General features: G+C 33.9%; 3 pseudogenes; all 3 read right to left on the reverse strand.

Moving 5' to 3' along the window:
• Positions 1 to 338: 338 nt before the first annotated feature.
• LOC116115613 lies at positions 339 to 923 on the reverse strand (annotated as a pseudogene).
• Positions 924 to 9,410: 8,487 nt separating this feature from the next.
• LOC116115660 lies at positions 9,411 to 9,993 on the reverse strand (annotated as a pseudogene).
• An 8,474-nt stretch (positions 9,994 to 18,467) lies between these two features.
• LOC116115661 lies at positions 18,468 to 21,774 on the reverse strand (annotated as a pseudogene).
• Between the last annotated feature and the right edge of the window lie 83 nt (positions 21,775 to 21,857).

Here is a 21,857-nt window from a genome sequence, read left to right on the forward strand (position 1 = left end):
CAGCTCTATGACCTACGTACTCCAATTTTGAACAAGGTCGAGTTATGGAAGATTCTCTCATTTAGCGTATTGTGCTCAATCTCTTTATATTTCTTAAGATGAAGCACCCTTTTAAAGGATTTTGAGACCATACACTTGAAATGGTAAATAGTGAACTTGCTTAAAAAGGGATTTTGGAACCAAATGGAGTATTGAGTTTCAACATTGAAAAAAAATACAAGATTAAATGGATTTTGGAATACGAAATTCTTATAATGATCATAAGAGATTAAATCAAAGAAAAATCAATCAATTTTTTTTTTCTTCTTCACCTTGATGGTAACACCATTTATCTTGACTACTGTGGGAAAGCAAGGCACAACAAAATTCATCAAGATATAGTAAAGAATCAAACTGACTGCTTAACTTCATCTCTTTTATGCCACTGCAGGCATGTCCTTCAGCCATGGATCCAGGGGCTTACCGATCGAGTACACGATGAAACCCATCTCCCTCAGCTTGTCCGCATCCACGACGTTCCTGCCATCGAACACAAAAGCTGGTTTTTGCATGCTGTCGTATATCCTCTTGTAGTCAAGGTTCTTGATCTCATCCCACTCTGTCAAAATGCAAAGACCATGAGCATCTTTTGTTGCTTCCTATGCATCCTAAACCACGATCACTTGCTTAACAGTTGAAGGGCTCATTGGTTGGAGGTGAAGAGGATGGTCCCAATCGAATTTGCTCATTGTAAGGTCCCTCTGGATCTGATCCTCGGTGACTTGTAGGTCTTAGATGCTCAAACAAGCTTTGTCTCCCAGTAGCCCCTTGCATACATCAATGGCTACGGTCTTCCTTGTGTCACCAGTATCCTTCTTAAAGGCAAATCCGAGAATGGCAATCTTCTTTCTTGCAACCGTGTTAAACATAAAGGCATCAACAAGGATCACAAAACGACTCTTCTGATAATCATTGATCTTGATGACTTGTTTCCAGTACTAGTATGATGTTGGATGTGCAGAAACACCAATTGATAGCATATTCAAATTTCATAAAGCCATTAGCAAAGACTTGGACCATCTGAATGTTGAATCTGGAAAGTTGATTGAATGTGATGAGACATTCTTTCGACAGTTCATTGGAAGATTTCATCTCCTATAGGGTTTACACAGAGCTCACTGTAATGCTAAGGAAGAAATTGTTTTTCCAGCACTGGAAGCAAAAGAAGCACTTCATAATGTGAGTCACTCATAATAATTGGACCATAAGCAGGAGGAAAAACTGTTTGAAGATATTTCGTGTGTTCTTCCTAAGATTTCACAACTACATGAAAGCTTGCAAGGGGCCCAATTCTATGAAAATTTAATTCGGAGTGACACTGAATTCTCTGCAGCCCATGGACGTGAGTTAATGGGCAAGTATCTTGAGCTAACTAATAAACTTCAAGAGTTGTGTAAATCCATAAAGGTTACTCTTGATCATCATATTTTAAGATAAGAACTTGAGCTGTGGCAATTGTTTGGTACAAAATTGTTGGCCACATAATTGGATCTAAAGGTGCCGAAGTGCTTCAATCTATATATGCTACCATGGGTAACTTCTGCTCTTACTCACAATGAGCAGAATAAAATGAAGGACACATGGAAGCAGGCAACCAAAAACACAATGTTCAATAAGTGGCTTAATGAAGCTGGAAAGGACCTCTAGAATTATCTTTTGACACTGAAACATCAAATGCAAAAATTTCTCAGACAGGTATTTGCTATGCTTTCAATGCTGTGTCCATTGAGTGATTGCTATACTTCATTCTTTCTATATAATGATTTTCAAGAAAGCTCGGATCAAAGTGATTCAATGTTTAAGCCTGGAAGGAAAGATATCTTTCGTATGAATCAAAATGAGCTTGAGGCTGAGATCAGGAAGGTTTATAGGGACTTAACTCTTGATCCCAGGAGACAATTATGTCTAGTTCAAATCTGATGACAAGGTTAGTTTCAACGACCGCGAGGGCCAAGCAACCATGCATGGAGAGAAGAAAGAAAGGAAAGAGAGGAGAAGAAAAAAAAAGGAAGAAGAAGAATAAGAAGAGAAGAGGAGGAGAAAAGGAGTTGACGGGAAAGAAATGAAGCTTCAGAAGAGAGGGTAAAAGCGAAAGAAATTTGAGATAGGGAGGGTGCTTGTGAGAGAAATTTGAGATGTGAAGGGTTATTTCAAAATTTTCATTTTAATTCAGCATAAATGACCACTTTACCCTTTGACTGTTTCATTAAAAGATTTTTCGTTAATTTAAGGATGGGAATTCAAAAATGCTATATCACCGAAAAAATTATACCGAAAAGTTGCACCGAAACAGGTGGAGCTCATTTTCTCTGACAGGAAGCCAAAAATGCTAAAACCAAACAACACAAAAAATAAAAAAATGTCTTTCACGCTTTTCCACAACCCATGTGCTTTTGACACCACTTCCTCTTCTTCATGGCCTTCCATGGCTTTTTAGCAGTTAATGGAGAAGAAGAATAGAAGAAGAAGAATCAGAAGAAGAAGGGAAAATCACAAGAGGAAATCAACACTTGTTAGTAGATGATGACCTCAGAGAAATAGGCAAGAAAGCTGCTTGGAGTGTTAGCTCTTGCAAGCCAGGCAATAGCGTCTCCACTCTCTCCAATTGCTTTTTATTTTTATTAAAAAAAAAAAAACTAATATGTAATGGATGCCCGTCCAGACAGCCATCCTTACACAGTGGACGGCCCGTCCATTCAAGATTTTTTTTTTAAATTTTTATATTTAAAAAAAAATTAATAACGTTAAATGTGAGTAAAGAGACACGTAAACCGATACAAAATTTTGGTGTAAAAACCCCCGTGTTCGTAGCATTGTTGGTGGGAATTTGGAGTTTATGAAACCGGGAGTGGGAACTTGTAGATTCGCGAAAGCTTGGGTGAGAACATGCCATTTACTCAATTTCAAAATTAACATAAATTATCCTATCACTTGTGTCGGTAGTGTGCCCGTTACCAAATTCTCCTATATTGTATATTTAAAAAAAAAAAAATTATAACAAAGGGATTTTTGCTATTAGTATAATCCGTATTTCTATTATTTAATTACACTTAAGAAGATTATTTTTATTAATCCAAAATAAATGTAATTGTGCGTTTTACTGGTTACTTACCACCAGGGACTTAGCCACGTAGAAGGTTATGGGTTCAAGTGAAACAACTCAAAATTTTGAAAAAATAAATAAAATCTATAAATTTTATATAATTTACAATTTTAACCTTATTTAAATTCATATTGACCCAACAAAATTTTGTACTAATTAACACTTTTTTTTAACCTTTTCTTTCTTCCTCATTTCCTTTCATTTTCTCTCATATTTTCTTTTTCCTTTGTTTGGATTATTCAAGAAATGCTACTCCATTATATTACAAAGTAAGGTGATGCTCTTTTTTTTATTTTACTTAAATTTTTTTTTTTTTAACTTTTTTAATTGATGATAGATCATACAACTATAAGGTTTTTGTTGAGTATAAAATTCCCTCTTATGGACTGAATATTGAATTTTGATCTCATTAGCCCAACATTGACAAATGCCAATAAATGGACAGGTACATATAATGATAAACTTTCATGGATCAAACTCCAGCCCACTCTTTTTCATATCTGGATCTCTTTCAAATGGGTCATTGCTTCTTGGGATTATGGACTCGAATGTTATAAGATGACATGAAAACTGAAGGCATTTATGATTGCAGAATGTTTAATGTTTTCTGAATCTGTACACTCATTTTCAGATGAGAAAATTACAAGAGGGATCACTGAAATCAAATCCTAGTGCCAATAAACTGATAATGTTTTTTGTTTTCTGTTTTTGTTCTATGATAAAGCAAAATTAGAAAGAAATCTTATATATATAACTTACCACCAGGTTTCTCAATCTTATATTAAATTTCGTAAATATATAAAATTTAGTATAATATGGAAAACAAACTACCTGCTAATGAAACTTGTTATCATAAAGTTGTGACATCCTTAATTCCTTGTTATATAACAGATTGGTGCACTTTTCTGTATAAAGTGATAAGGCTAATAAAGCCATGGAATTGATTGTTTAAAAAAAAAAAAAAAGCCAGTTCTTTCAGTGTACACGCTTTGGACGCGTACGTGTGATACCGTATTCATGTCTGATATGCGGTTTAAGCGCAACGACGGAAAACCGAATGCCAGACCAAGAGTTACTTGTTGGTGTTGTACGGATGGGTTTTGGCATCTGCTAATAAAATACTTTTCTTTTTCTTGTAATGACATGATTTTCTTCTTTCACCTCACCACCACTCTCATACAACTTTTTTTTTGGATAAAAAAAATACTTTTCTTGTAATGAGATGATTTTCTTCTTTCCCCTTCACCGCCACTCTCTAGCACTTTTTTTTTTGGATGAATAAAAATACTTTTCTTGTATGACGTACGATTTTCTTCTTTCACCTTCACCACCACTCTCTACAAGTTTTTTTTTGGATGACTTTCTGTCTAGTAGAACAAAACTTCTTTATGCAATTGTAGATTTTTATCTCTCTTATTTACCTTTATATAAAATATATTGATAATAACTCTAAGATGCGGACTTTTAAGTTAGAGTGGATATACTCTCTCTCTCTCTCTGTCTCCTCTCTCTCCAGTTGCTTTTTCTTTTTCCCAAAAGTCCATTAATTTGTATAGAAACCAATCCTAATTCTATCCAAACTTGAATCTTAAATTTTTAAACCCTTATAGGAAATAGAATTCTATGTATTTCAAAAAGATAAACCATTATAGGAAATGAATTATATGAACTCTATGAAAGTGTGAGAAAAACCCTATAGGAAATTAGAATTTTACTTTAATGTATTGGTATACATTATATATTATAGTTTTTAACAAAATTATATTTTGACCATTTAAATTTAGCCTTTATAAAATATCATCATATTTATACATTATGAATTTAGGTGTTTTGAATCAATAATAAAAATTTGTCGTTAATACTAACGTATAATTTGTAGAATTTAATAAGACAATCCTTTTATTATAATATTACGTCTAAATGCATTTTCATAATGCCTTTGTAAGAATGATAATTTTGATTTTCGGTTTCTTATTAAAATTTGCTAAAATATGTTAGAATTGTGTTGATAGTAATTGCACAAGAATTTTAAGAGAATAAATTGATATTTGTTTTGTATTCCGATTAAAGTAAAGTGAAATAAGATAAGATAAATATATTAATATACCTAACTCAATGAAAATGACGAAGGAATGAGATGAAAGTATGTATAGCTGGATCATACATGGACCCTACAAGTTGACAAAACTCCACCCAAAAAATCACGACTTGTAATTATTGAAAATGCTGTGACAAACAATGACTTGGTAGTCGGTACCCTATATTATTCATGAAGATAACCTAATATTTCTCACGCCGTGCCTTGATTTCTTGAGTGAGTGTTTGGTCTAGTCAACTTAAGCATTTGCTTTACCACTTCACAAATTAAAACTTTTGTTTTGAATATTCACCGTAAATCATTGCAGAGACCAATAATTTTTTTTTTTCTGATACTCAAACTCTAACATTGTCTTAACAACAGACATAAATACTTGTGGCTCAAACGTCACGCCACAAGCTAATTCCACCACTTTATCATATTATTACTTCTGCTATCTAATGGGTGTCTATACAACTGGGACTTATTGATTAACTGGGTTCAGATTGAAGTGTGGCTTGTTGGTGGCTGGGTGGATGGTGGGCCTGATGAATATTCATGATGAGCATCATACTGAGTCACTGACTCGGTATGATGAATATCTATCAACCCACCACCCCCGCAATAGAGCGAAAAGGCTGCAATAATACTGTGGTGGCCGCTGTGGCTCGGTGGATTTGGATGGTGCAGCGTTGAAAGGACGGAGGCGCAACAGTTCTTGGATGTGAGTGTTCCAATAGTTCTTGATTTCGTTTCAGTTCTTCCAGGTAAGTGAGAAGCAATTGCAGACCCCCTGAAAACACCATTCCTGGTAAGTGTTCCAAATCAAGAACCTTGGAACCCTCATATCAAAAGAAACTTCTGAGAATGGGAGTTGATCTGTCACTCGTAGCCCTCGCCTTTATACATACACTACTAGCTGACAAACCTGTATTTTCTATAAACTCCGATGTCAGCATTGAAGAATCTCTTCGGCCTGATTATGGGGCCCACATCCATTTTTTTACCAATGAAATTAGCAATAACTAACTAAGGCGGCCGCCTCCCTCGACGCCTCACCCGCTACACCTCCGGCCGATCTCGACCTGAGCTGCCTCTCCTTCTCCCGCGCGTGACACGCCTCCCCAAAGTGCTGCACCTGGACCTGATCAGCCATCTCTCCTTCTCCTCCCACGTGCACAACCCTCCCAAAGCCCGCATGCCGGCATATGGGCTACTCCGGCCGCCTGCATCCCCTGGCGTCGCCAGCATAGGGCGCCCGCCTCCCTCCGCCATGCATCCCTCCTGGATATAATATATATTATTCTTTAACGGCGCAACCACCACCCACACCCACCGCCCAGCCACGACCAAGTGCAAACAGCAAGCCTGGCCATCTCTCTTCTCCTCCGCGCGCGACACAGCCTCCCCAAAGCCCGCGCACGACCGGCGATCAATGAGGCTACTCCGTCCGGCCTGCATCTCCTCGCGTCTCCACCGTAGCATGCCCCGCCTCCCTCCGCCGTCACATCCCTCCTGCCAATACAGAATTATATATATATATATTTCTAAAGGCTCCGCCACCACCAAGTCCCATCACCAAGTGCCACCACCCATACCCACCAAACCACACTGCCATCAGTTCTACAATTGATGGAGCACAGCACTTCAGCGCACTGCTTTGCCGAAGTGCCACCACCACCCAGCCACCTTCCATCTAAATAAAGAAAATTATAAAAGGGTCTAATGCGTGTAATTGGCCTGTCCAGTTGCTTCATTTCTTTCCTCGAAGAACTGAATAACCCGTCCTTCTTTAAGTTCCCTCCTCTTGCAAAATTTTATCCAATCGCCACCAATATATGGCTTTGGACAGCGGCTATTCTTGCGGACGGCTAGACGGAAGTTCCACTCAGTGCCCTCCTCCTCGTCCAAAAATAGTAAATTCTGATAATGTTGGCCGGGTAGAAAAGGCGGGAAATCCTTAAGATGCTTTCTTTCGACAAATAATTTCCCGGTGACATCTGAAGTGGTAAGTTCCTTCCTGTACAACAGCTTAGGCATGATTGTGCTTTCCATTGAGCCTAATTGCCCAAGTAAAACTGAAGAAACTTGAAATGATGATATGCGTGTTGGAGTTGGAGTGAGGGTATATATAGTCGATCTGGATGTGTTGTTGAATTTAAATTATAACTTGGGTGTTCAACGTTATTGGATAAAGACTTTACTTTATTGATTATTACTTGTGGGTGTTCAACGTTATTTGATAAAGAATTTTTTGCCATTAGATAAGTATAATAATTATATAATAATCAATAATTTTTTTGTTAAACTCATAGGCCCACAACACACCGTTAGTAAACAATGATAATCTATCACTTGGTCACTTATTCATACGTCTACTTTTCTTTATAGGTTGACAAATATTTCTCACATTTATGAGGTCGTAATCGCTTCCTCATTAAAGTAATATCGCTGTTGCTTTTGAACTTTGAACACGTTCCTGGCATTAATGGCAATAGCTACCATGAAGGAGGTGCCGATAAAGACAGCGGCAATATCTACCATGACGGAGGTGCCGACAAAGACAGCGGCAGTATCTACCATGAAGGAGGTAATATAATCAATTATAAACATGTTTTGGCCGGTAAAAAGAAGGAAAGGCAATCAACGTTGAAAAGTAATTTTTTCTTTTTCTTTTGTTGCAGTGTTCATATTTTTGTAAAACAATGAAAAGTTAGAAGTTGTTTCTTTACTGTGTATGTCAGTCAGATTTTTGTTTAAGTTTGGGCATCTTGGGGGAACGACTTATACATATCTAAGGTTTGTCGTAACGATAAGTTAATATTCAAAAGGTTTTAAAACGATAAATAGATACTTTCCGTCATGTTCTGTTAATGATTTCTGTTTATTAATAGTAAAAAGACTAAAATGCCCTTCTGTTTATTAATAGTAAAAAGACTAAAATGCCCTTAAAAGTTTGAATTTTAGTTTTTTATAAATTTAAAAATATCTAAAAAAACCCTAGGTTTACAAATTTAACTAAATAACCCAATATATAAAATTTTTGTAAAATAACAAAAACACCCCCGCCATCCGCACTGCCAGATTCCGGCCACCACTGCCGGAATCTGGCCGGAAAGTTGCATTACGACATAGATCCGTCGGATCTGTGTCGTAACGCCTCGATCTGGCTTTTTCTGGCCAGATCCGTGGCTGATCTGGCCGGAAAAGGCCATATCTACGGCTAGATCTGGCCGTCGAAGCCGCAAAACTCCATCTGCGGCGTCGAAGGCTAGATCTGGTCGTAGATCTGGCCTTTTCGGGCCAGATTAGCCACGGATCTGGCCGAAAAAGGCCAGATCTGGCTGCTGTTTCGAGACCAGATCTGGCCTTTTCCGGCCAGATCTGTGGCAGATCTTGCCGGAAAAGGCAAGATCGGCACGTTACGACACAGATCCGATGGGTCTGTGTCATAACGCAACTTTCCGGCCAGATTCTGACGGTGGTGGCCGAAATCTGGCACTGTGGGTGGCAGGGGTGTTTTTGTTATTTTACAAAAATTTTATATATTGAGGTATTTAGTTAAATTTGTAAACCTAGGGGGTTTTTTATAAATTTTTAAATTTATAAAAAGCTAAAATTGAAACTGGGCATTTTAGTCTTTTTACTATTAATAAACAAAAATCACTAACAGAACATGACGGAAGGTATCTATTTATTATTTCAAAACCTTTTGAGTATCAATTTGTTGTTGTGACAAACTTTAGGTATGCACAAATCGTTCGGCCTCCTTGGAATTGTTTGACAGGTTATCCGTGACAATCCCAACGGTGAATATTAGAAAACAGTAATACAGAAAAGCTGCTGTATGAGAGTGAGACTTTAGATAGACTAATTGTATGTTGTGGGCCCCATGAATTTGGCAAGGAATGAATGCATCAATCATATTGTTGTGAGATAATATGTCGGCTACTCACCAGCCTAATAGTACATCACAGCAAATCAGACTTAAATTATTATTTAACTGAATTGTACTTGCTTGTTTAGAAACTGTTGAGTATTCAGTTTTCAAACCGTAATCATCATATAATAATGTTATGCTTTCACCTTGATGGTAACACCATTTATCCTAACTACTGTGGCAAAGCAAGGCACAACAAAAGTCATCAAGATATAGTAAAAAATCAAACTGACTGGTTAATTTCATCTCTCTTATGCCACTGCAGGCACGTCCTTCAGCCATGGACCTAGGGGCTTGCCGATCAAGCACACGATGAAACCGATCTCCCTCAGCTTGTCCGCATCCACCATGTTCCTGCCATCGAACACAAAAGCTGGTTTTTGCATGCTGTCCTATATCCTCTTGTAGTCAAGGTTCTTGAACTAGTCCCACTCGGTCAAAATTCAGAGACCGTGAGCATTTTTGTTGCTTCGTATGCATCCCAAACCACGGCCACTTGCTTGACAGTTGAAGGACCCATTGGTTGGAGGTGAGGAGGATGGTCCCAATCGAACTTGTTCATTGTCAGGTCCCTCTGGATCTGTTCTCAGTGACCTGTGGGTCGTAGATGCTCAAACAAGCTTTTTCTCCCAGTAGCTCCTCGCTTACGTCAAAGGCCGGGGTCTCCCTTGTGTCACCAATATCCTTCTTGAAGGCAAATTCGAGAATGGCAATCTCCCTTCTTGCAACCTTGTTGTTGCCTCTATGTTTATTGTAAGAAATAGAATAAATTTTGACAAGTATGAAATGATCAGCTATAACTTGACAATGACTAAAACGAAAACAAGTATACATAAAGTAACATCACTTTAAAGAAAATATAATTTTAAAGTATACATAAAGTAATATCACCTTAAAGAAAATATAATTTTAAAGTATCTGTATATTGCGAGTCCTACTAGTTGACAGCAGTAGCATTCCTAGAAACTTTTAAGTCGGGATTTGAAGAATCTCATTTTTGCTGAACATGAACCCAATATCCTTTTTTTTCAATCATTGAAATAAGCAATAACTATAGAGTATATAGGATTTAAGGAAGCTGGCCAAATTTGATGAATTATCCGTTGATATAGCATGTCTCCACAATTTGATGTAGATCAAACAATGAATTGATGTGGAGACATGCTATATCAAATTGTTTTATGAGGTATACTCAAAGATTCCTTCTTGTTCTTAATGTGAATATGATGAATATTTTGTCATTACAGGAAATAAAATCGGTTATATTGGCTGAAGCTCCCATTTCTTTTATTATATGATAAAATGAACAAAACGTTTTAGCCAAATGTGTCGAAGAAAAAGAAACAAAAGGACAATAATTGTGACCCACGATCTTATCATGGATTAATATACCCTAACTCTTTGTCTTTAGTTTTCACACACTACTTCACCCCACGTGCTGTGCTGATAGTAAATCATATAATATAGAAGAAAAGGAAGGTGGTTTTATTTTCTGTCTGATGATCACATGGAGACAACCAGGGGCGGACCCAGCCCCTGGGCGTACCCTCACCATTTTATACGAGGATTAATTTTACATTTATATCTTTTTTTTTATATATATATTTTTATTACATCACGGTGTAGTATATATCATAATTATATAAATTCTATTATAATATTAAAAATTTATGTGGTTGTAACATATGTCACATCATGATATAATGAATATGGTATAAAAGAATAGTGTAAACGTATTATTACTCTTTTATAGACTTATAAAATTGAGTAATGCTACATTTACACTATTTTTATTACATGATAATGTGACATATGTCACAACCACACAAATCTATTATAATATTAAAAATTCAAAATAACTAAAAATTTGTGTGGTTGTGATATATGCCACATCATGATGTAATGAATATAGTGTAAAAAAGTGGTGTAAACGTAATATTACCGTATAAAATTATATATATATATATCCTATCTTTAGATTTTAAAAAATAAGAAATATTATACATGTATTATAAAAAATAAAAAATATTATACATGTATTAGACTCATAAAAAACTTGTTATTAATATATATATTCCACACATACGTCATATTAAAAGTTTAAAATTATCTCCACTATTTTCTACGTGCATCTGTATTTTATGATTTTATCCATAAAATTTTTTATTTTCTCATTCTCTCTTTCACTTTCTCTATTTATTTGTTCTTAAAACTTTTGCAAACTGAAATTATTGAAACTTTCACTTATCAAAGGGCTACAATTAGCTTCGTTTTTTGTTTTCTTAATTTTAGGTATGTGTATTGCTCATTTCATTTTAGTTTACTTTAGGGTTGAATCATGCTTATTTTTTTGGAGAATTTTTATTCTAATTTGATGGAAAAATGCATGGATCTTGTGAGTTTGTTTTGTGTTTTGTGTTTAAGAATGTTCTTACTTTCCCAAATTAAACCTTAACTATATTTTATTGAACGTTATTCTTCACCCTTCACCCACCATTTTCTTACATTTCAAACATCACCGTTTAGCTGATCAAAATTATTAAAGAAGTTTGAGTTATTATATATGTTTATACTAAAAAAAAATTCCTTTTTTTTTATTAATTCATATTAAAAGTCAAGACAACATTGATTTAATTTAAGTTTTGATTGTCTTTAACTTAGGCTAGATCTAATCAAAGTCATGAAAATTTATATTATAATTTTTGAAAAAAAAATTAAAAGACAAAAAAATAAGAGAAATAAGAAATTTATGGAGAACATTTTTGATGGATTATGATTGTTGTAAACTCTTTTAATTATACTGGATTTAAGTGGATCGTTAGATTCTCGTAGTCTTTTGCTCTCTTTAATTGAAGAGGTTTTTTCACGTAAAAAATTTCTTATGTTTTTTTGTGAATTGAATGTTATTTTTAACATAATTTGTTCAAAGTTTTGCTTTTCATAGATTTATTCAAATGGTAAAATATTGTGTTTAGCTATATTATTTTCTTTCTTATTATTGATATTATATTATTTTTTTATAAGATTTGGTGATTTTTTTTTTTAATTTTCAGTAATTATTTGACAAACATCCCCCCCGGCCCCCCACACCCCCCCAAAAAAACAATCCTGGACCCGCCCGCCCCCCCCCAAAAAAAACAATCCTGGACCCGCCATCGGAGATAAATCTTCCAAATTTAGAAGAGACAAACAGTAGATGTCACTGATCTTTACACCTTATTAAATATTTAAATATGCACTGAATAAGTTTCCGTACTCTCGAATTTTTTAATGGTTATGTCAAATTGCTAGTGGCCGTAATTTTGCTTATTTAAACGCACACTCGCCTCCTCATTTCTCACTCACTAACTGTTTTCTTTTATGTTTTGAAGGAAGTAATGGCTCACTTGTTCTTTGTGAAAAAATTAACATCGTCAGATGTGACCAGCAAACTTGCGGTCAAAACTGACGCTCTTAGAGGGTTCCCAGATATGCCAATTGGGCGGCATTTCCAGAATATACGAGTCCTGGAGGAGGAGTACAACGTCGAATGGAGCTTCCGCCTAGCTGTCCGTCGGATTGGCCGCTATCGAAAGCCGACAATTGGAGGGGATTGGCTGCGATTCTGCAGGCTTAGGCGGCTGCGTAAGGGCAACGTTGTTCTCTTTTTAAGAGAAGAAAATGCTAATGGCCAAGTTAATTATAGGATAAGACATTTTTACAATTTTATTTAAATTTGGCAGTTTTATCGTTGAGCATATTATTAATGAGTGTTTTGTAATTTCTTTTACTATCTTCCTTTTGAATATCAATATATTTATCATGATAATTTTAGATCCTTTTGCTTCTTTTTAATTATTTTGTCTTAGTATTTAAAAGAAATAGGTATTTGCCGATTTTTATTTTCATTTACAGTTAAAGAACAAGAAGAGATAAGACAGTTGATAATTTCAATTCATGCTCCGATGTAGGATTCAGCTGGTTATTTATGTCATTCATTACACTGACAAATAAAAGAAAATTTCAGAAAAATCACAAAGAAAAAATCTAATTATTGATTTTAAAGGGTAATTAAATAGAATATATATTGAGATTTGAAACATACTTTGAAGAATTAAATAATACAGACTGTACCGACCTAAAGTCTTTCGAAAGTAGGGAATAGTTTAAGGTAAAAAAAAAAAAAAAAAAAATTATATACACACACATATATATATATATATATATATGCTTTCTCTTCACACTTACACAACACCCTGATAAAAATTAAAAACAGAAACAAAGGGAGAGAGGCGACGACAAGACATCTACCTGCCCCCCTCCGTCTCTCTCTCTTCATTGCCCAAGTAAGTCTTTTTCTTCTTCTTTTTCATGTTTTCTTATCTGGGTATTTGCTCTTTTTCTTTGGTTCTTGTGTTTTTTTATTTTGATGCGTGTTGTTTGTAAAACCTCTGTTTTTTTTCGACAAACAACCATTTGTCAGGCTTGTTTCTGGTCGATTGGCACACTGAAAATTCACCATTCCACCACCACTAGAACCCCCTTCATTCCCTTTTCAAAACCCACCATCCAATCGGCTTTCCCCACTCCCTGTTTGCCGCCAATGGTCGATTTGTTGGGCGCCCACACCTACTCGTAAAAATTCCCCAACCAACCTGCTCCTTTCTTTTCTGTGAGCGGGCGCGTGTCTGTAGGCAACTCGTAAACCACCTCCCATCGCTTCCCATCCCTTCCAACGGCCACAACCACCACTCCAACAGCCTCTTCACCACCCCCACCCACTTTTCCAGCCCTCAATTGACCCAGAACAGCACCCAAACATCCGCCCGCCAATTGCTTGATAAAATGCCCCAACCAACCAAAACACACTCCACCAGATGGAGTTGAACAGGAAACCCTAATTATTTGCGGTGGCCGGTGGGCAGTCAAGGTTAGGGGGGTTAGGGGTTTTGGAGGGGGGACGCCGGCGGTGCAAAACTACCGTCTGTATATGTGGTCTATAAATTGGGGATGCAGTCCCAGTGATCAAAAAGTTTTTGACTATAAATTCATCTCTCACGGTTTGCTTTCTTACTTTTTGATCTAAAAAGCATTTGTCAATTTGGTAAATTATTTAGATTTTGTTGTCGATACTCTTGATTTTAAAGAGTACTAAATTGATGCAGCTAGTAATAAAATAAACTAATTGAATTTAATAAAAAGTTTCATTATGCACGAATGGATTGGAAATATCACACAATTTATTTTGTATAGTAAAACCAATCCATAATTCATATCCCAACTTGAATCTGAAATTTCTAAACCCTTATAGAAAATAGAATTTATGAGAGAGAGAGAGAGAAAAATGAGTAAGAGAAAGAGAGTATATACATGGATCACACAGACTCCCACTGGCACACGCTATCTCCTGTTCTACAATCAATACAGTGAGATGCTACTTCACTCTTGAGGGTTGATTGAGACGTTTGGTATCTTTTTAGTGCTCGGTAACATGCATTTTCTTTGGAAGATTTTGTTTGATAATGAAGATTTATCAGTGTTTTTTTCTTCTCTCACTCAATCATCTTAGTCGAGTGACCATACGTATGAGATTAATTGGTCCACAACAAAATCTCGATTTTAAACATTAAATTGATGCAGCAGTTAGTAATATGTCCGGTGAATTTCATGCTGTGAGCAGTGTTCCTACGCCACGTTGAAAACATGTGCACGTGAATTAAAATGGTGAAATTTTATCTAAATTTATTAATAATAATAATCTTTTAGAAGTCACGTGCCAGCTTTAAGCTATGAAAAAAATGTACTTTATAAATCCATGCATAAACAAAGGCAGAAGTTTAAACATGTGTGGACAAAGTACGTAAATCAAAGACTATATATACATCACATCAAGTCAACAATAAATGAGTCGAATCCACTGGCATGGTATATTAAGTGGATTCTGGTGGCTTATTTAGATTTACATAATAATTATGTTGAAGTATTCGCTCTACCACCTCACAAATGAACTTGCAAATCACCCATTTTCTTTTAATCAAAAGTTTGGCTTTTTCTTTATTTCATCTCCAGTATTCATGTATATTATAATCAGTTTTAAGTTATATATTTACTTCATGATGATTGATGTATTGAGACTTTGAATTAAAAACTCACTGGAGTATTGTATCAACTTATTATAGAGGTTAGATAATTCATTCTTGCAAGTAAACTATAATTAACAGGCTTAAATTAAAAAAAATAAAACTTTGCTTAGAAATTTATTTTGATTTATTAAATTAGATAATTAGAATTGAAGCTAACCAGGCACAGGTAGAGGTCCAAGACAACCTTGAAAGGAACTTTTCTGGTTAAAAGGAGGAAATATTCTCTTAGCAATATTTAGGAGAAAGATATATAATTTTCTAAAAGCATTTTGGGAGACAAAAATGGAAGTGATCAAACTTGGAGAGTGTTGGTAGGTGTATATCTTCTCATTCCAATATTTAGGACAAAGATATATAATTTTCTGAAAGCATCTTGGCAGACAAAAATGGAGTGATCAAAAGTAGGGAGTGTTAGTAGGTGTATATCTTCTCATTCCAAATCTTTTGACCTAACCCCAAAGATATTATTAATTAATTAGCATAGAGTATAATCACTTATTTAATCAGGAGCTTTGTGTTTTGTGCTCTAACTCTATCATAATCAAGAAGTCAAAATTATAATAAAAAGTAACACAGCTAATTCCATATGCGCAACAGCTGACCTGAATATTCAATTTTGATCTCATTAGCCCAACGTACATTGACAAATGCCAATAAATGGACAAGTCCATATAAATGATATCGGTTGTTGTTACAGTTTCCTGGATCAAACTCCAGCCCACTCTTTTTCATCTCTGGATCTCTTTCAAATGGGTCATTGCTTCTTTGGATTATGGACTCGAATGTTATAAGATGACATGAAAACTGAAGGCATTTATGATTGCAGAATGTTTAATGTTTTCTGAATCTGTACACTCATTTTCAGATGAGAAAATTACAAGAGGGATTCAACCAGAAACTGAAATCAAATCCAAGTGCCAATAAACTGATACAGTTTTTTTTTTATTTTTTTGTTCTATGATAAAGCAAAATTAGAAAGACATCTTATATTAAATTTTCGTAAATATTATAAAATTTAGTATAATTAGGAAAATAAAGCTACCTGCTAAAGAAACTTGTTATCATAAATGTTGTGACATCCTTAATTCCTTGTTATTATAACAGATTGGTGCACTTTTCATGTATAAAGTGATAAGGCTAATAAAGCCAGGTGGAAATTGGTTGTTAAAAAAAAACAAAAAAACAGTTCATGACAAAGTGAAAAGATTGCCCAACTATAAAAAGTAAAAACAGTACATCGGCAGCCAATTTAATTAGAATGAAATTATAAATCAAAGTTATAAGTCAACATTATAATAAAAATTAGTGGGATGACACTTTATGTTTGATTATATTATTATGTTTAAAAGCATTTTCATAATAATATTCCGATTTAGGTAAAGTGAAGTAATATAAGATAAATATAAAGTTAAATATATGAAAATAGATTGAAATATCATGTTTATTAGCCTTGATATTATAATGCATATACAAATTACAATTTATTATTATATCTTTAGCATTGTGGAAATGCTAATATTTAATCCTTTATTACTAATAATAATAATGTTTTATAAGTCACGTGCCAGCATTAAGCTATCAATAAAAAAATGTAGGTAATAAATCCATGCATAAACAAAGGCAGAAGCTTAAACATGTGTAGACAAAGTAACAATTAGTTTAACGGGTCTTTGTTTAAACTCATAAGCTAAAATTAAACTGATATATTTATTTATAATTTTTTTGAATTTATAAGTTAAACTTATAAGAAAAAAAATATATATATATATATATATAACAATTAGTTTAACGGGTCTTTGTTTAAACTCATAAGCTAAAATTAAACTGATATATTTATTTATAATTTTTTTGAATTTATAAGTTAAACTTATAAGAAAAAAAATATATATATATATATATATATTTTCTTATATAAGCTAATTTGTCTAAATATATTACCACATTATCCTTATTTAATTTTAAAATTTCATAGTATACTCTTATTTAATGTAATACCATTTTTAGTTATTTTATAATAAAATGTACTTATAAGCTATATTTTACTAAACACGTTAATTACTTATCAGTCACTTATAAGTACTTTAACCAAACACGTAATTATTTAAAATTTCAAATGCTTATTAGTTAAAAATTAGCTTATAAGCATTTGTTGCTTATAAACTAATTTTTATAAGCTCAGATAAACACCTTTAAATATCTTTATGTATTTTATTTACATGTTAAATTCATACCCACCCCTGGCCTAACGATTTCGTCGAATCAATATGCGTATGAGATCACATTTTAATAACACAAATCGAAAAGCTCTGTTTTTCTTTATTTAACAAAAAAAAAAAAAAAAAAAATCACCATTTACATGTGAAAGCATGTGCTTATAGTTTGAAGAAGTAATAAAAATTATCAAACAAATAATCTTTTACAACTCACGTGCCAGCATTAACCTATCAAATAATTCAAATTATATTTAATTCATAAAGTAAATAAAATTTTAAAGAAAATTTCCCAATTCTTCAGTTTTCAAACTATTAATGTTTGATTTTGATACCAACGATTCGCACATACAAAATATTAAGTTACTCTTAGAAATTACACATAAATCATCTATTATATTCTTAACTTGAAAACAAAATTAGAAAGACTTACAGAATGGAAACAAGTGAAAGACTGAAAACAGAGAGTGAGTGAAAAAATTAGCAAGAGTATAAATAGATCATTTTTACTGTGATTTGAATATTGCTGCTTTGATATTGTTAGATAGTTAACCACGCATGTAAAGGCTTTACAAAACAAAGTACAAAATACATATTTATATATATCGATCTCTACATATTACAGAAACAAAAGAAAGCTTTTAACGACCAAAAGAAAGAAATAGTAACTGAAACTATCTCTTAATCTACTTGGATTAAGCCATGAACAAAACATACCAAACCAATATGTATACAAGCTTTACACATTAGCACATAATTTACTGAAAATACTAAGAAATTGGCTACCTGAAATCTTGCTCTGACTTTTGTTTTTTCTTGTCTTTGTTATTATGATTCTCGTATAGAACCAATGTATATTTATAATACTTGTGAGGTTTCCTTAATCAAGTAGGATTATTAGTTTTCCTAATAAATGATTCTCTTTTGAAACTTGGTTTCTTTGGGAGGACGTAACTGAATTTATATTAACTTAATTCTAATTTAGTCTTCTTTCATAACCTTTTACTGTTGTTGTTGTTGGGTAAGTGAAAGAGCTCATATCATTCCATGGTACACACCACTTGATCTTTTTATGATGTGGTGGCATGTGAAACTTAGGTTCTCTAGGTATGGTTGGATGCTTCTTTGACCTCAAACAAACCAAACCAAGAATTAACATTATTCAGAAATTGATACAAGTAGTTAAATTGAATAAAGCCAGTATTAGCTACAAGGTTTTGTAGAATGAACATTATGCACTCATGTTCCTATTACCTTCTGGGCATAAAGGGTCTGTCAAAATAGGGCATAACTGAAACTTCATTTCAAAAATAATGTCTTTTCAAGTCATGTATGTACCTTCTACTGCCTCTCTCTTTCCATTTTGTACTGTTCAATTAGGTTCATCTTCTCTGCTACCTGAGTAACACATAAAAACACAAATGATCAGTTCCTTTCTCAGGAGAATTTACCACAATGTTTTACAATCTAGTGAGGACCGATAAGTAAACAGAGTGGAGAGTGGATATATGCACAAGCACTGCCAAAAAAAATTTTTAGCCTACAAAAGTTAAGCATCATTTGAGGTGTCTACACTTAAATTTTATGTGCTCAGCTGTTTAGAAAAATGGCACAAAAACTGTGTTATTTCTCCCGTTACACAAAAATTGTGCCGTACTTGATATGAGTGGTAAGAAATCCTAAGATATCCATCTGTGAGGCCTAGAGCTAAAATTGCCGTAAGAGTTTTCCAGAAAAGCAGAAAGAAAGGGACTCAGTAACCGTGTAATATATTCTGATGAAATGTTCAAAGATGTATGAAGAAAACAGGTAAATGTTGCCCTTTATGGAGTCTCAAAGTCAGGCACCTGCTTCAATTTTCTGTGACTATCTGTCATGAAATTGTTCATGGACAGTATGTGGCACGCTACAAGGTTCAGCGTAATAGGCTTTTTTTACATTTCAAGAGTAGTTTTTAACTTAAAGATGCAATTAAACTTGCACAAATTGTAATTTCTATTGTATACAGAAATTAGTACAGGGAGCTGCATATCCAAAATTGTTGTAAAGGAATTGGAAAATAACCTGATGGTCAAACTCAGCACGCTCCATCGCCGGCAAATCACTGTGGAGTTCTAAGTCCATAGGCCCCGTATTTTCTTTAAGTGGAGGTGTAATTAGGCACGGCAATTACAAAACACAATGCCAATTCAAATCAGCTCGCTAGCAAATAATCATTCAAACTGTAAAGACCTTGACTACAACCTAGTAGTCAAATGAAGAGGCCAAATTCTCCATTTATATTCGTAATGGACTCACCTCTGGTTCATCTGTTGTCCATGGAAGGCCTTGAGCTATAGGAATCCGTAGCTACTCCTCCACTTGTACCATTTCTTGTATCTTCTTCATAAATTCTTCCTCTTTTTGTCTTCCCTTTGCTGCAATAATAAACAAATTACCAAAGATCACAATGAGCATCACAATCACTACAATTATAAGTTGAAAATTTCTGGATCAAATCAATTCTCATTTAAAACAATATCTATCTAGTTCTGTTACTTTTGCTGAAATGGCTTTTGGCAAGTGGCTTTTAGCTACTGCTTCTTCCATCTTCTGCTTCCCATTGTCCCACACGATTCAGTGCTCTAAAATTCATACCAAAATTACCCCACAAAAATAAATCATCAACTCGACATTCAAATATTCCTTAAGAATCAAACACTCACAAAATAATATAAGCACAAGAGAGAATATAGAAGAGAAGATTAGCTTACATTTCTCCGGCTTCTCCTGCCTCCATAAGAAGTCCAGCTAGAAATACTTCAAAAAGAATCCAACATGAGAAAAAATAAAAAGAATCAAATTTGAGGTTCATTCAAATTTCAATTGAATCAATCTGACTCAAAGCACTGCTACCAACCTTCCTTGGCTACTATCTCGCGAAGATGAAATCGAAGCACGCGAATCCAAACCCAAATTCTCCGCAGTCAAGATCAATTAGCCCTCCGTCTCTTCATCCAAACCCAAATTTCAATCGAATCAATCTAACTAAAAAAGTTTTCATTAATTTTAAAACTTATATTATAGGGTATGTTTAATTAAATTAACAAATATTAAAGATTAAAAAATATTCTTATTAAACATATTTTTAAAATCAAATTTAAATTATATTCTTGTAATAATAATTCAACTCAACTTTTTCAAAAATACTAATTAAAATAATAAAATAAACACACCTTAACATTCGCATCTTGATATTCTGATCCACAAGTCCATCCGTCTCAATCTCTTCACCAACCAAATTTTCATCAAATTCATCATCTTTCTCTTCACCAAACCCACTCTTGTCCTTAAAAAACTTTTCTTGCGGAGCCCTTAAGGTCTCATAAGCCACTCACAGACATTTCTTCACATTACCTCCATCAAATCTGTTCTTACACTCAACATTTGAACTCAAAGCCCCCTCTTTCTCATATTTCTTTGAATCCTTAATCCTTAATCCTTGGTAGGCTATTCGCAAGTATACGAAATCGAGCAAGTAATAAAACTCAAGTAAATGATTATCGAATCCCAAGAAAACTGTTTACCAAGTATCAAACTAATTTATTTTATTACTATTTGATAAAACATAACTATTACTATTTGATAAAACGGAATTTTAGAAATGATTTGATGAAAAATAAAACAAACTAAAAATTAAAACAAGAGCAGAATTTTATTAATACTTTGGTAAAAAAAAATCAATATGACTAAATCTAGGGCACATATTTCACACCAATCTAATCATATGCGTTGACAATTATTACTAACATAATTAAGTTTATTCTAAAGGTCAAATTCCCTAATATTTCGATAATTTTCTCACGAACAATTACCCGATTAACCCTTAATCAACAACCCAAAATATCTCTAAAGCAGATTTAGAAGCTAAGAGATCATTAAGTTTTATGGAATTTACCAGAGTCTCACAGATCGCAGTAACCTATCTCTAGCGTTCGTTCAATCTATGATTTTATATGTAATTAGGCTTCATCTCTCGATCTCAACCCAACTCATGATATCATTTAACTCTCAGATCCATAAGAATTGAAAGCAATACACACAATAATTAAACTTAAAATTAATATTCAATTAAAATTAACAATAATAAAGTCAACACATATTCAAACATTGGGCTACATATTTAGCCCTAGAAAAGATATTTAATTAAAAAAAGTGAAAAGATTGCCCAATAAATTAGCAGCCAATTTAATTAGAATGAAAATAAATTGAATTACATACATCAACTACCTGGTACCTACCATGTTAGTTATACTAGGCCAAAGACTTAGATGAATAGTCAAGCATGTTATTTGCTCTCACTAAGTATAGGATTCGAGCCCTTCTA

This window comes from Pistacia vera, unplaced genomic scaffold (assembly GCF_008641045.1).
Source record: "Pistacia vera cultivar Batoury unplaced genomic scaffold, PisVer_v2 Contig749, whole genome shotgun sequence".
Classification (NCBI taxonomy): domain Eukaryota; kingdom Viridiplantae; phylum Streptophyta; class Magnoliopsida; order Sapindales; family Anacardiaceae; genus Pistacia; species Pistacia vera.